Source organism: Ipomoea triloba, chromosome 14 (genome assembly GCF_003576645.1).
Source record: "Ipomoea triloba cultivar NCNSP0323 chromosome 14, ASM357664v1".
Classification (NCBI taxonomy): domain Eukaryota; kingdom Viridiplantae; phylum Streptophyta; class Magnoliopsida; order Solanales; family Convolvulaceae; genus Ipomoea; species Ipomoea triloba.
In genome coordinates, this window is record NC_044929.1 from 13,694,800 (window position 1) to 13,707,194 (window position 12,395).

The following is a 12,395-nucleotide window of genomic DNA, read 5'->3' on the forward strand; positions in this document are numbered from 1 at the left end:
ACCATCAGTATTTGGTTTTATATACCCACAACAAACCCTCCCTTGCCAATCAACAAAAATTGGTAACCCTTCTCCATAGGCACAGCTTACAAACACACAATTCTCTGCCAACCCATAACCTGGTGCAATTACTTCTTGGGAGAGTCCAAAACGTCGAGTCAGCTCAACAAACCTTTTAAGAGTAGTTTGCCTTATTGGTTCAGCGGCACTCATGAGGAAATGCATTGAGGACAAATCAAAATTCTGCTCCTTGCTAGACTCTAATCTTCGCACGAGAAGCTCAAAGGCAAAATTGGGGGCAGCGCTATGAGTAGCATGCCATTTACTCATTGTCTGCAGCCATAACAGAGGGTTCTTCATGAAAGTTACCGGAGAGAATAGTATTGCAGAGCCACCGCTCACCATGGATGTAAGAAGTCCCCCAATCAGTCCCATATCATGGTATTGAGGGAGCCAGCTGACTAGAATAGTCTTCGATGTGCTCTTGTATCTTTTCCGCATCAACTTTACATTGTGAATAAGACCTCCATGTGTGATCATTACTCCTTTAGGATCAGTTGTCGAGCCTGATGTGAATTGAAGAAAACATAAGTCCTCTGAGAGTTGCTGACTTTGTTCAACTTTGTCCTTACCATACTTGAAAAGTTTGGGTTCTTTCACCCAGGAATCAGTATGTAGCCATGGAAGATCCGGCCAGGCATTTGAGGACTTATCTTTGCTTTTACCAAATAACATATCTTTTGCAGACATGATACGAACAGTTACATGGTACCTAAAGGTGGATAGTATAGCAACCGGATTGCATACTTTAGCAATGTTAGCAATGTGGAGAAGTGCTTGTCCACCACCTCTTTGTGTTGGATCGGGAGGAATGGTAGGTATTGGAATGATTCTTGCTCTCAGGCACCCGAAAAAGGCATCTACGAAGTCAAGACCCGGGACATAGATTAGGAGGACCTTATCTCCAGGCCGGATGGCTGGTTTCTGACAAGTTAAGAGCTTCTGAGCAATAGTAAACGCATTTGTATGAAGCTCCTTGTAAGTCCTTTTATCCAACACATCTCCTTTCTCATTGATCCAAGTATAAAGGGTCTTGTTTTCTGTAACACCGAGAGTTCCCCAGTGTCTCAAATAGCTGTCAAGGGAAGAAAGCTCAGGAAATTTCACCCCAGGGATTTCGTCTAGTTGCTTGAAAGCTAAGCCTTCAGAACTTGACTTCAGTGGAAATAGTCTCTGTAAATGCACAAATATGTATACAAATCAACCGAATGATTTTCTGCTAAACTTAAAATTAGTGAATTAGAAACGAACTTAATCTTCTCATCTGAAGTTTTGTACCTTAACATATGGGAAAATTGGAACAGCCAAGTCATTTGCAAAATGCTTGCGAATTAGAGCCATGGAGTAGGATGCATTTCTCTCTGTCAACTCAAATGCCATAAGCCCGCCAACATAGTATGTGTTACGCTGGCCTTGCAGTTGAGTCTCCAGCTTTTCGTAAAATCCATCTTTCATATCTGCTTCAAAATACTATATCAGAAGCCAAAGAGTACAAACGAAACATTATTTGCAGGACGAAAAATTGGCACCGAGCTTTAGTGTACCTTTGCAGTTGACATGAGGGAAGTATTTGAAGTGTCTCTGTAAAATAACCTTCTTCACTTGACCACCCATTTTTATGACAGCTTTTTTCGCAAACTCCATTACCTCTGACCCTAAAATGTCGACAGAATTTCCATAAGACCAGAACAAGAAAATGTTGGTGTCTGTGTAAAATTTCTGCATTGCAACAGGATTCCCAATTGCTGCTGGATCTTCCATGAAGTTCCCAAAGTAGTAGAAGCCCATTGGTAAGTGCTCCAATCCATCTATCTCTAACACAGATGTATAGTATTCAATTGTTTGTACTTTGCTGAACAATTCCTTTTCCAGTGTGCTCATATCCATCCTGTCACAAACCAAGCCTGCACATATACAAAAATGAAGAAAAAATAGTTAAAATTCTTAGTTCCATGTGTTAGCATCAAGCGCTTAAAAAGTTATAGCTACTAGCTAGTAACAAAGGCGCAAATTTATTTCCTTACAAACTGCTATCACATTTTCGTGACGCTGGGTGCTGGACTTGGTCTTAAGCACTTTACTGGTCTCCGCCCATCAATCCCCCAGCTACCGGGTGCTAGACTTGGCCTTTACCAGTCTCTGCCCAACACCAGGGTAGTCTCAATTTTTCTCCTTTCCCCCATTTCAATCATTAAATGGTTAAACGAAGAAAAAATTTAAATAAACCTGCTGTTTTTTGGGAAGGTGATCTATAAGTTCTCCCATTGTGAAAGGGAAAAGCACCAGAGATTATGATTTTATCAAACTCCATGGCCTGCAAAGCACCATTCTTATGCCTGACATCAACACAGACACTAGAGGAGTTGCGCTTGATTGATAGCACTTCAGTATTGCACTGAAACTTTATTGGCATGGCTTCGCTTAGCTTCTTCCAAACACTCATATAACCTCCTTTAAAACGGCGAATCTTTCCTGCCATTGAGGTTCTGATGAATTCATGGATGTAAGCATAAGGCATATCCTGAATGAACCCATATCCAGAAGCTGTGTATCCATAAGCTACTGATTTTGGAACAGATTTCAACCCCTTATCTTTAAGAAACTCTGGAGTAACATCTGAGGCTATCTCACTCACAGAATATACTCCAATTCTGTTCGTCGCCTTCACCTTATCCTGCACACAGAAGACCATCCAGCTATATAATTGGAATTATGCAAGTTTCAAAGTATAAAAGAAGTAACAAATTACCTGGAGCTTCAAAGTTATTGGAATAACAGATATATAGTCTTCTGCAACTCTCATATCAGTATATGTCCAATCTGAGTCAACAAGAGCAAGTTTATGGGTGTCCATCTCCTCTACTTCAGCCCCAACTTCTTTTGCCAGGTGAAAGATGGTGGGAGCACTGTTTGCAGCAAGAACTTGACCTCCCAAATCATATGTTCTACCTGTGAGATGACAATATATGTTTTCAGAACTTTGTTGTAGCAGAAAAGATTTCTGAAATTTTTAAGAAGCTGGAGGGAGTGGATATATTTGCAACTCTTGCACTCTTTCACTTTGAACCCTTTCTAATTGATTTCATGTCTCTTTTTTTGTTTAACAAGTTCAGTATGTCACTTTGAGAAATAAATACCAGGGGCAATCCCAACCGAGTTTGTCGGGTTATTGACTCGGTAATAACACTGTTACAAGTTCGACTCCAGTAGGAATAACCTATTGGCCTTCCAACCAAGTTAGCTTGGGGGTGACCTCTCAGGGATAACCAATCAAGTTGGTCGGACTATTGAATCGGTAATCACAATGTTACAAGTTTGACTCTCAATCGGAACAACCTATTGGCCATCCAACCAAGTTGGACTAAGGGTGGCCTCCTCGGGACAACCAGTTAAGTTGGTCGGGTTGTTGAATCGGTAACTACAATGTTACAAGTTCGACTCTCAGTGGAGCGGCTTATGACCTGCTTGATTTGACCCGATGAGACTTACCCAGTGCACTACTTCAGATAGTGACTACGGGTTTCACTTTGACATTCAAGAAAAAAAAAAAAAAAAAAAAAAAACTGAAATGGCATACCTTCAATGTCAATGGACTCACACATGCCTCCAGCAGAATGATGCTTCTCCAAAACAGTGACATTAGAGTAACCAAGTTTAATGAGTGCATAAGCAGCAGAAAGTCCACTTGGGCCTGCACCCACTATGCCGATCCTGGTGGTTGTTGGCAGGCATGGGTGCAGTTTTAAGAAGAGATCATCTACATCTACTCCTGACTCCATTTCCATTTCCTTGCAAATGGAGACAGAATCTCTATCTGTAAAATGTCAAAAAAAAAAAAAAAAAAAAAACTTTTTACTTCTCTGTTCCATTGCCATATTCCCTAGTTTCTACTTTCAATCAATTATGTTAAAATGGTCCTTTGCTCTTGCTAATTGCTATTCAAAGTTCCTTGCCAAAAACTACACTCATCGACGATGATTAATATAAATGTGTAGCTCAACTACCAGTTTAGACGGTTAAATATCTATTTTTTTAGGAATAAGGGTCAAATAGGCCACCGAACTACACCCGAAACTGCAATTAGGCCATTGAACTCAAAAACAATGCAATTGGGTCCCTGAACTATACAAATCCATGCAAATTAACCCAAAGTGACTTGTTTGACTTGATCTTCCGGTTACCAACTTTAAAAATAATATTTTAAAATAATTTTAAATAAAATAATTAATTAAATTTAATTTAAAATTTAAAATTAAAAAAGGACCCAATTGACTTGTTCTTTTTTTTAAAAAAAAATTTTAATTAATTTATTTATTTAAAATTATTTTAAAATATTATTTTTAAAGTTGGTAACCGGAAGATCAAGTCAACAAGTCACTTTGGGTTAATTTGCATGAATTTGTGTAGTTCAGGGACCCAATTACATTTTTTTTAGTTTAATGGCCTAATTGCAGTTTCGTGTGTAGTTCGGTGGCCTATTTGACCCTTATTCCATTTTTTTATGACAATAGAAACGTGCAACTATTATCTAAAAAATATGCATTAGGTAAACCTCGCATTGTGACCCTAACTGACTTAAATATATGTAATTTTGATATCAGCTTAGACTTTTAAAGAGGTAATTCCATTTTTAGTCCTAGATTTATAGGTGGCAATCCACTTTAAGTCCTTTGTATTAGAACATCCACTTTGGTCCTAGTATTATTGTAGCATGACAATTTTTGGTCCTTTATTAACAAAACAGTTTAAATATCGTTAAATACAAGGACATTTCTGTCTTCAGTTATGGATGTTTTCAACAAAAAAACATAAAAATATAGCGGTTCAACCTACTTTGTATAAAAAAGATTAAAATGTCTTTGTATTTAACGATATTTCAACGATTTTGTTGATGGAGGACTAAAAATAGTCATGCCACAATAATACTAGAATCAAATGAAGATGTTTTAATAAAAAATGATTAAATTGAATTCTCACCTATAAATCTAGGACCAAAAATGAAATTAACTCGAATTTTAAATATCTATAATTTTGATTCCTTGTTAACTTTGTCATCACCTACTATTTTTTTTTATTTGGCATTTAATATCATATTACATTATACTATTACTAATTCTCTTCTTCTTTTTTTTCTTTTAATTACTAATTCTCTTCTATGTATTGTATTGTAAGGGAAATTAAAAAAAAAAATGTAAGACTAAAATGGCACATAATTAATTATATATTAAGAACTAATTTTGGAATTAGCAATTATCATAAACTAAAATGACTAAGCATGAATAATTGATAGACTAGAGTTCATTTGGAAACATGAAAAATGTTTTCTAGAAAATAATTTTTAGAAAATAACTCATTTTCTAGAAAATAATTTAATTTGTTAATGTTTAGTTGAAGGTCAGAAAATTATATTTTTCTGTTCGACTGAAAATTAAGAAATTACATTTTTTTATTTGATTGATTTTTTTAAAAATGAACATATTATTTGTTATATAATAATAAGAATAAGTGGTGGTGGTGATAATAATAATTCGGAAACTAGCTTGAAAAAAGATTCGATAGAAAATAAATACGAGAAAATAAAAAAATCACTAAAATATTTTCGGACTAAACATCTAGGAAGATATTTTTTGTCAAATTGGACATTTTTTATGTTGAACAGAGTGAATATTTTACTTTAATTTTATTTTCCCTTGAATATCAAACATGAAAAACTCTTTAAAAAAAAAAAAAAAAAAGACTTCCGAAAGTTATTTTCCCTTTAATAGCTTTCACGTTTTTTTTTTTAATATATAGTTGAAAGAAACAAATTAAATTAAGTAAATATTATTATATTTTAATTCTTACCACAAAGAAGAAAATATTTTTTTACAAAAAAGAATAGAATTTTTTTGACAAATATTCCATTTTGTGTACACTAATTTAATTGTTATAATAATAATGATAATATTAATAATAATCATAATAATAATAATTAATAATAATAATAATTATTATTATTATTATTAAAAGGTTAGAAAATGTTTTGCAATGAGTAAGTTAAGAATAATAAAAGTTAATAGAATATTTCATTACTAAAATTTGTACATAAATAAAAAAGTAAAAAATGAAAGATGACAACTTTAAAAATATTTTATCATTGTACAAAGAATAAATCAATTCACATTATTATGCCAACATAATTTGTATTCCCTTAATAACTACCTTTTTTTTTTTGAGTACTACTGACGCTGTTACAATGTAGTATATGTTGCCTCCTACTGAAACACAACGAGTCAACAGTTGCCTCCACTGAGGCTCGAACCCACTCCCATCATTCATGTGGGAGTGTTAATCGGGACACCGGATGCCACTAGACTACATGATCAGAGTTTATTTCAGTGTTAGCTTCTTGATATTAATTTTTTTGTATGTTCAATATTTGATCTTTTTATTAAAAGGTGTTTTACTTTTGCCCCCTTTTTTTTAGAAGAGTGACCAATGCTAAAATTAAAAGTGCATATTTTAAATAATTAAACATTAAATTAATTTATTCTAAAAAAACATTAAATTAATTTAAGCTGATATTAAATTTGAAGATTTAAGAGTAAAAATTGATAAATTATGAACCAAAGTTGAAATTAATTAACGTAGTTAGTAGTATAATGTAAACCATTTGAGTGGATTGAAAAGTAACAAATTTTAATAGAATAAAATGTATACTACTTGTACTAAAAAAAAACTTGAAGTGAGATTAGACCTCTACATATGAGGATATAATACCTTGTTCAAAAAAAATTTGAGGATATGATACCTATATTTCCTCCAAATTTGTGAAAAATCTTTAATCTTTAAATAATAATAACTTTGAGGGTAAAATAGTAATTTTATAAGTTGGTGCCTTTAAAACTGTCTCCCTTGGTTATATAAGGGGAAACTAGACTCTAACATTGTGGTCTAATGGTACGAAGTGACTTTTCCAAATGGAAAGTCATAGGTTTGAGCCCCAGTGAGGGTAGTATTAACTTTTTGTGTTTCAGTAGTTGAGAAAGTAAATGTAACAAAATTAGTAGTACTAAAAAAATAAAGGAAAACTAAAAAAAAATGAGAAATTTGAATAAAGTATGAAATTTGAAAAAAAAAAACAAAAAAAAAATGATCATAAAACACTACTAATTAGTAATTACTATCAGAAACTAAGAATTTTACTAATAAATTAAAGATGAAATATTTGTTGACATACACACCTTGGATTTAGTAGCGAGTTGTATTAACAAATTTTGCGAAGATCTATCAGTTCAGTGCTCCCCGCCCGTCTGAAGATACTTCTGAAATTGCAAACCAATTCAAAAAGCTAAGCTAATTAATTTAAGCCATGACTAGCTGAGCTGAGCTAGCCACGGACAATGAAGCAAAAATAAAGCTACGTACTGAATTTATATATAGTCCAAGATCTGACCTGTATGTGAAAAAAAAAAAAAAAGTAAATAAATATATTTTCTTTAATCTAAGTCAACTTCGGCTACTAGCTAGCTAGCTAGTTGATTATTGTGAAATCGCTATCCTCAATTCTTCAGCTTATTGAGTTATTGGATGAATATAAATATATAATGAGTATTCAAAACGCTAGATTATATTGTTCCGGATTAACCGTTAGAAAACGACAACTAACAGAAAATCAAATGCGATAAAGTCAAAACTCGGAAGATTATTAAAAATAAACTTACAATTAGCAATGAGCTGTTAGCTAATATTAAATTCTGAATTGTGTTATTAATTTTGATTGACAGATTGTATTAGTGATTTATAAATAAATATTTTGTAAAATTAGTTGTTTATAATTAATAGTTAATATATTTTAATATTATTAACTCTATTTTTTTGAGTACTACTGAGGCTCGAACTCACTCCCATCATTCATGTGGAAGTGTTAACCGGGACACCTGGTGCCACTAGACCACAATTAATTAAGGTTCCATTTGAAATTCTAAAAAATATTTTTTTCAGAAAATATTTTTAGAAAATGACTCATTTTCAGGAAAATAATTTAATTTCCTAATGTTTGACAGAAGGTCAGACAACTATATTTTTTGTTTGACTTAAAATTAAATATTGTACTCTGTATTTTTTCTGTTTGGTTCATTGTTAAAAAAAATTTGAGGATTGAACATATTATTTGTTACAAAATAATAATAATAATAATAATAATAATAATAATAATAATAATAATAATAATAAGTGGTTGTGTAGTGGTGTGGTGATGGTGGTAATAGTTGTTGCGGTGGTGATTATCGTGGTGGGGTCGTGTTGATTGGTAGTGATGATAATAATAATAATTTGGAAACTATCTTTAGAAAGATATGAGAGAAAAGATATATAAGTACGGGAAAATAAAGAATTTGAAAAATGTCTTCCACCTAAAAAAACTAGGAAGACATTTCTCGTCAAATTGAATTTTTTTCACTGATTAGAATACATATTTTCCTTTGACTTTATTTTCTCTGAATAACCAAACACGAAAAAATCGAAAAAATAATTTCCAAAGTCATTTTTTAGATTTTCAAACGGACCATAACTTTGATTTATTTATGAGGTAAGGATCGAATATGCCTTTTAATTTTAGGTCAAAAAGCAATTGAGTTGATTAATAGGTTACCTTCAAGTAACTGGTAAAAATGTAATGTTTTATTCAAAAATAATAATTAAAATTTTTTTAAAAAAAACTCTAAACGCATTTTTTTTAATTCGAATAAATAAATAATTTTTTTAAAAAAATTTACATGCACCATCTCCTTCGTCTCCAAAAGAACCCCTTGCAGCTTCGTCTAGCTGGACGGAAAAATTTGCATGGCCTTTTGGTCCAGTTGGACAGAGAAGCCGAGTGGTCGGCTACTCCGTCCAACTGGACAAAGAAAATTGGCAGCTTCTGTGTTGACAGGGAAGCTAGTAATGTGTGACTTTCTTTTGTTATTATTATTTATTTATTTTTAATTTCTTTTAAAAATTAATTTTACTTGCTATTATCTTGAACTTATCCATGAATTGATTTAATTGCATAACTTTAAGAAGTTATTAGCTAAATTGTATAAAAATGAGAATTTAATGTATATAATTGAAGCTTTTCATAATTTATTATGTGCTTAATTATATTTTGTTATATAGTTGATCGGCAATTTGACCCTTATTTCTTTATTTATTACTATATTATTTGTTCACTTAGTTGAAAGATGGTGTAAAATGGTAAATTTGGTGTATTTATTAAATATGAATTATTTATTGAATTTTTAAACTTAAAATAGATATATTAATACTCCGTAATAAGTAATTTAATATTTAATGTTTAATATGTAATATTAATAGATAATGTTAATTTAGTATTCTATTAAGTGTGATTCTCTCATGAGACATTCCCATTGATCATTATTATTCATGAATTCGGGTGGGTCTATATGAAAAATATAATAATAATTAGGATAAATTGATTGTTATTTATGAAGGAAAATATAATGTTTATTGGAAAATGTGGGATATGTTTGAGAAAAAGATATAATACTTACTTTTAAATCAAAATTAAATATAATATTTAGAGGTTGAAAAATTATTGATGATAAAAAATATAATAATACTAATAAGGGATAATAAATTGATTGTAACTTATGAATGTAAGTGTAATATTTATGAGGAAAAATGTGATATGCAGATATCTTTGAAGAAAACTATAATACTTTTAAATTAAAATACCATATTTAGGAATTTAAAAGTTATTTAAGATAATATTAATCAATAATAAAATTGATTGATTATTAATTAGTTATATGAAAAAATTCAACCCGTCTTGAGGGATGTGTTTTCGTAACATAATTGGTTTACAAACTTTCCGGTGTTCGGTACAGTCGTACAGATAGACTTGACGATTTCATTATTTCACTATTGACGGCTTCAAAGTACTAACGTGAGAATGATTTAGAAGTTCTTTTTGGTTGGAGAACTATATATAATATATGCATCAAAAGTTTATGATACATACATTGATACCCACATGTATTTATATTTATTAAGGTAAGAAGATTAGAAGTTTATCTTCAATAATTCAAATATATGACTGGCCAAAAAATTCAATAATGGAAGCTAGATTGAGTCTGACAAATTTTTATTAGTAAATAAACTTTTAAGTCAGAGATTACTTGTTGAAATAGTTAATATATAATGACAAATTAAGCATAAGAAAAATAAATTATTTTTAAAAATTTAAAAATAGCTTAATACCATGCATGCATGCGACTCATTCGAATAGCTATTGACGAAACAACTCATTCCTTGAAATAGTATTCTAGAAATAAAAATGACTTATCAAACAATAAGATGTGTATACTCTTGACTCTCTAGAATATAATGTTATTTCATTTACGAATTACGACAAATTATAATTCATAAATCCAAACTGATGAAACTCATCATGTAATCTTCGATGGAAATAATTAACATACATACGTTACCTATATTAGCAGTATAATTCGATCCTGGACCTCAAGAAACGGATTAATTCCTGAAAATTTGAGAAACTCCTGGATTAAAAGATGAGATTAAAGACAACAAATAATATCAATTTTTTTTTTTTTTGGAAAAAGAAGGAAAAATGCTGAGAATCAGAATATTACATTGTGTTTGTTTTTGTAATCAGAATGAAGAAAAGTAGCGCATGCATATAACTTATATTGCAGTAGAATGAAGCAAAAGGCATGCATTACATGCATATATATGCCAATTGGAAAATAAGGTGGTTTTGCTGGTAAGGAGACAAGTAGGCAAGTAGGTGGCCATGCAGCTGCCAAATGTTTCCATGCATGCAAATACGTTACAAATCATAAGCAGACAATTAGGCATGCAAGAGGGTTATTCACAACTGTTGCTACACATACATACACTAGTTTCAGACGACTTTCAGTAATGTTAAATTCGATTGCCAATTTGCTCTGACACGATGGATCAAGAAAATGGGAATTGTAGAGAAAGGAGGAAAGAAAGATAAAGAACATGAAAAATTGGGAGTGCTTTGTATCTTCATTCCAAAACAAGAGCATATATATACAATGTATTTAAGGAATGCAATGGTAAATCTACATCTACATCCAATTTTAATAAGAGCCAATAAAGTTATGGCTCTAAGGGAAAGAAAAAAAAATATTAGTAGTAATTTTTACTTAAACGAATGGTTCATATTATTTTGATTTTAGTAGTTTTTTATGATTTTTCTTCTTTACCTTCTATTATATTATTTTCTTCCCTTAAATAGCAACGAAATATCCCGTTAACTTTTAACTTACCCATTAATTTCTCTGAGAAAGGTTTTAGGTTTGAACCTCATCCTGATCGGAGTTGACATAATTGTTAAATATATACTACAAATATGTTAGAGTATATTATTGAAAAGTAGCCAAAGATCTTGTCTTCTAGTGGCACCCGATTTAAACTCCCACGTGGAAGGGAGTGTGGAAGGGAGTGGGTTCGAGTCTCAGATACTATATTGTATCAATAATACTCAAAAAAAATATTATTGAAAAGTAAGTACCCCATTGTAATAAAATTATAGATATTAAATAAATTAATAGCTAAAAAAAATACATATGCATTTAAAAATTAATTATCAAAAAAATTAAAAAGAGATATATATAATTTCATTAGTTATATTGTCTCTATTTTCTATAATAAAAATTATTCATTATCAAAAAATTAAAAAAGACATAATTTCATTAGTTATATTGTCTTTATTTTCTACAATGCAATGATTCTTTACCTTCAAATTTATTTATTAATTATATTCACTACATTATTCATTATCTTCTTTTTACACTATGTTGTAATTAAATACTTTGTATCAAAGTTATAATACAAAATAATGTTATATATTTATTACCTTACTGTTCCATTAATAACATAGAAAAAAAATTAAAAAATAATTTGAAGCCAATCATATTAACTACTTGGGGATAATTTGTTGACAAAGAAAACATTCAAATAACTCAATAAATTCAAGCGGGAAACTACCATGTAATATTTGTTGAACTACATCACAGTTATTTACTTTAAAGGTAAATCGCATTTCTTTATTAATATAATTTAAGATGTATACATTTTTTTTTACTAAAAGTAGTATTTTTTTTATACTATCATTTTTAGACTAAGTATTTAGATTAGCGTTTTTACAAAATGTAAAATTTTCAAATCTCATGTAGTATCTAATAACACAATGCTTTATAATATATGCTAATAGCAAGGGCAGAGCTACCTTAGGGGTAAGGGGGCCATGCCCCCCAACCCCCACCCCCTATCCTCACCTTAATTTTTTTTTTTTTTTTTTT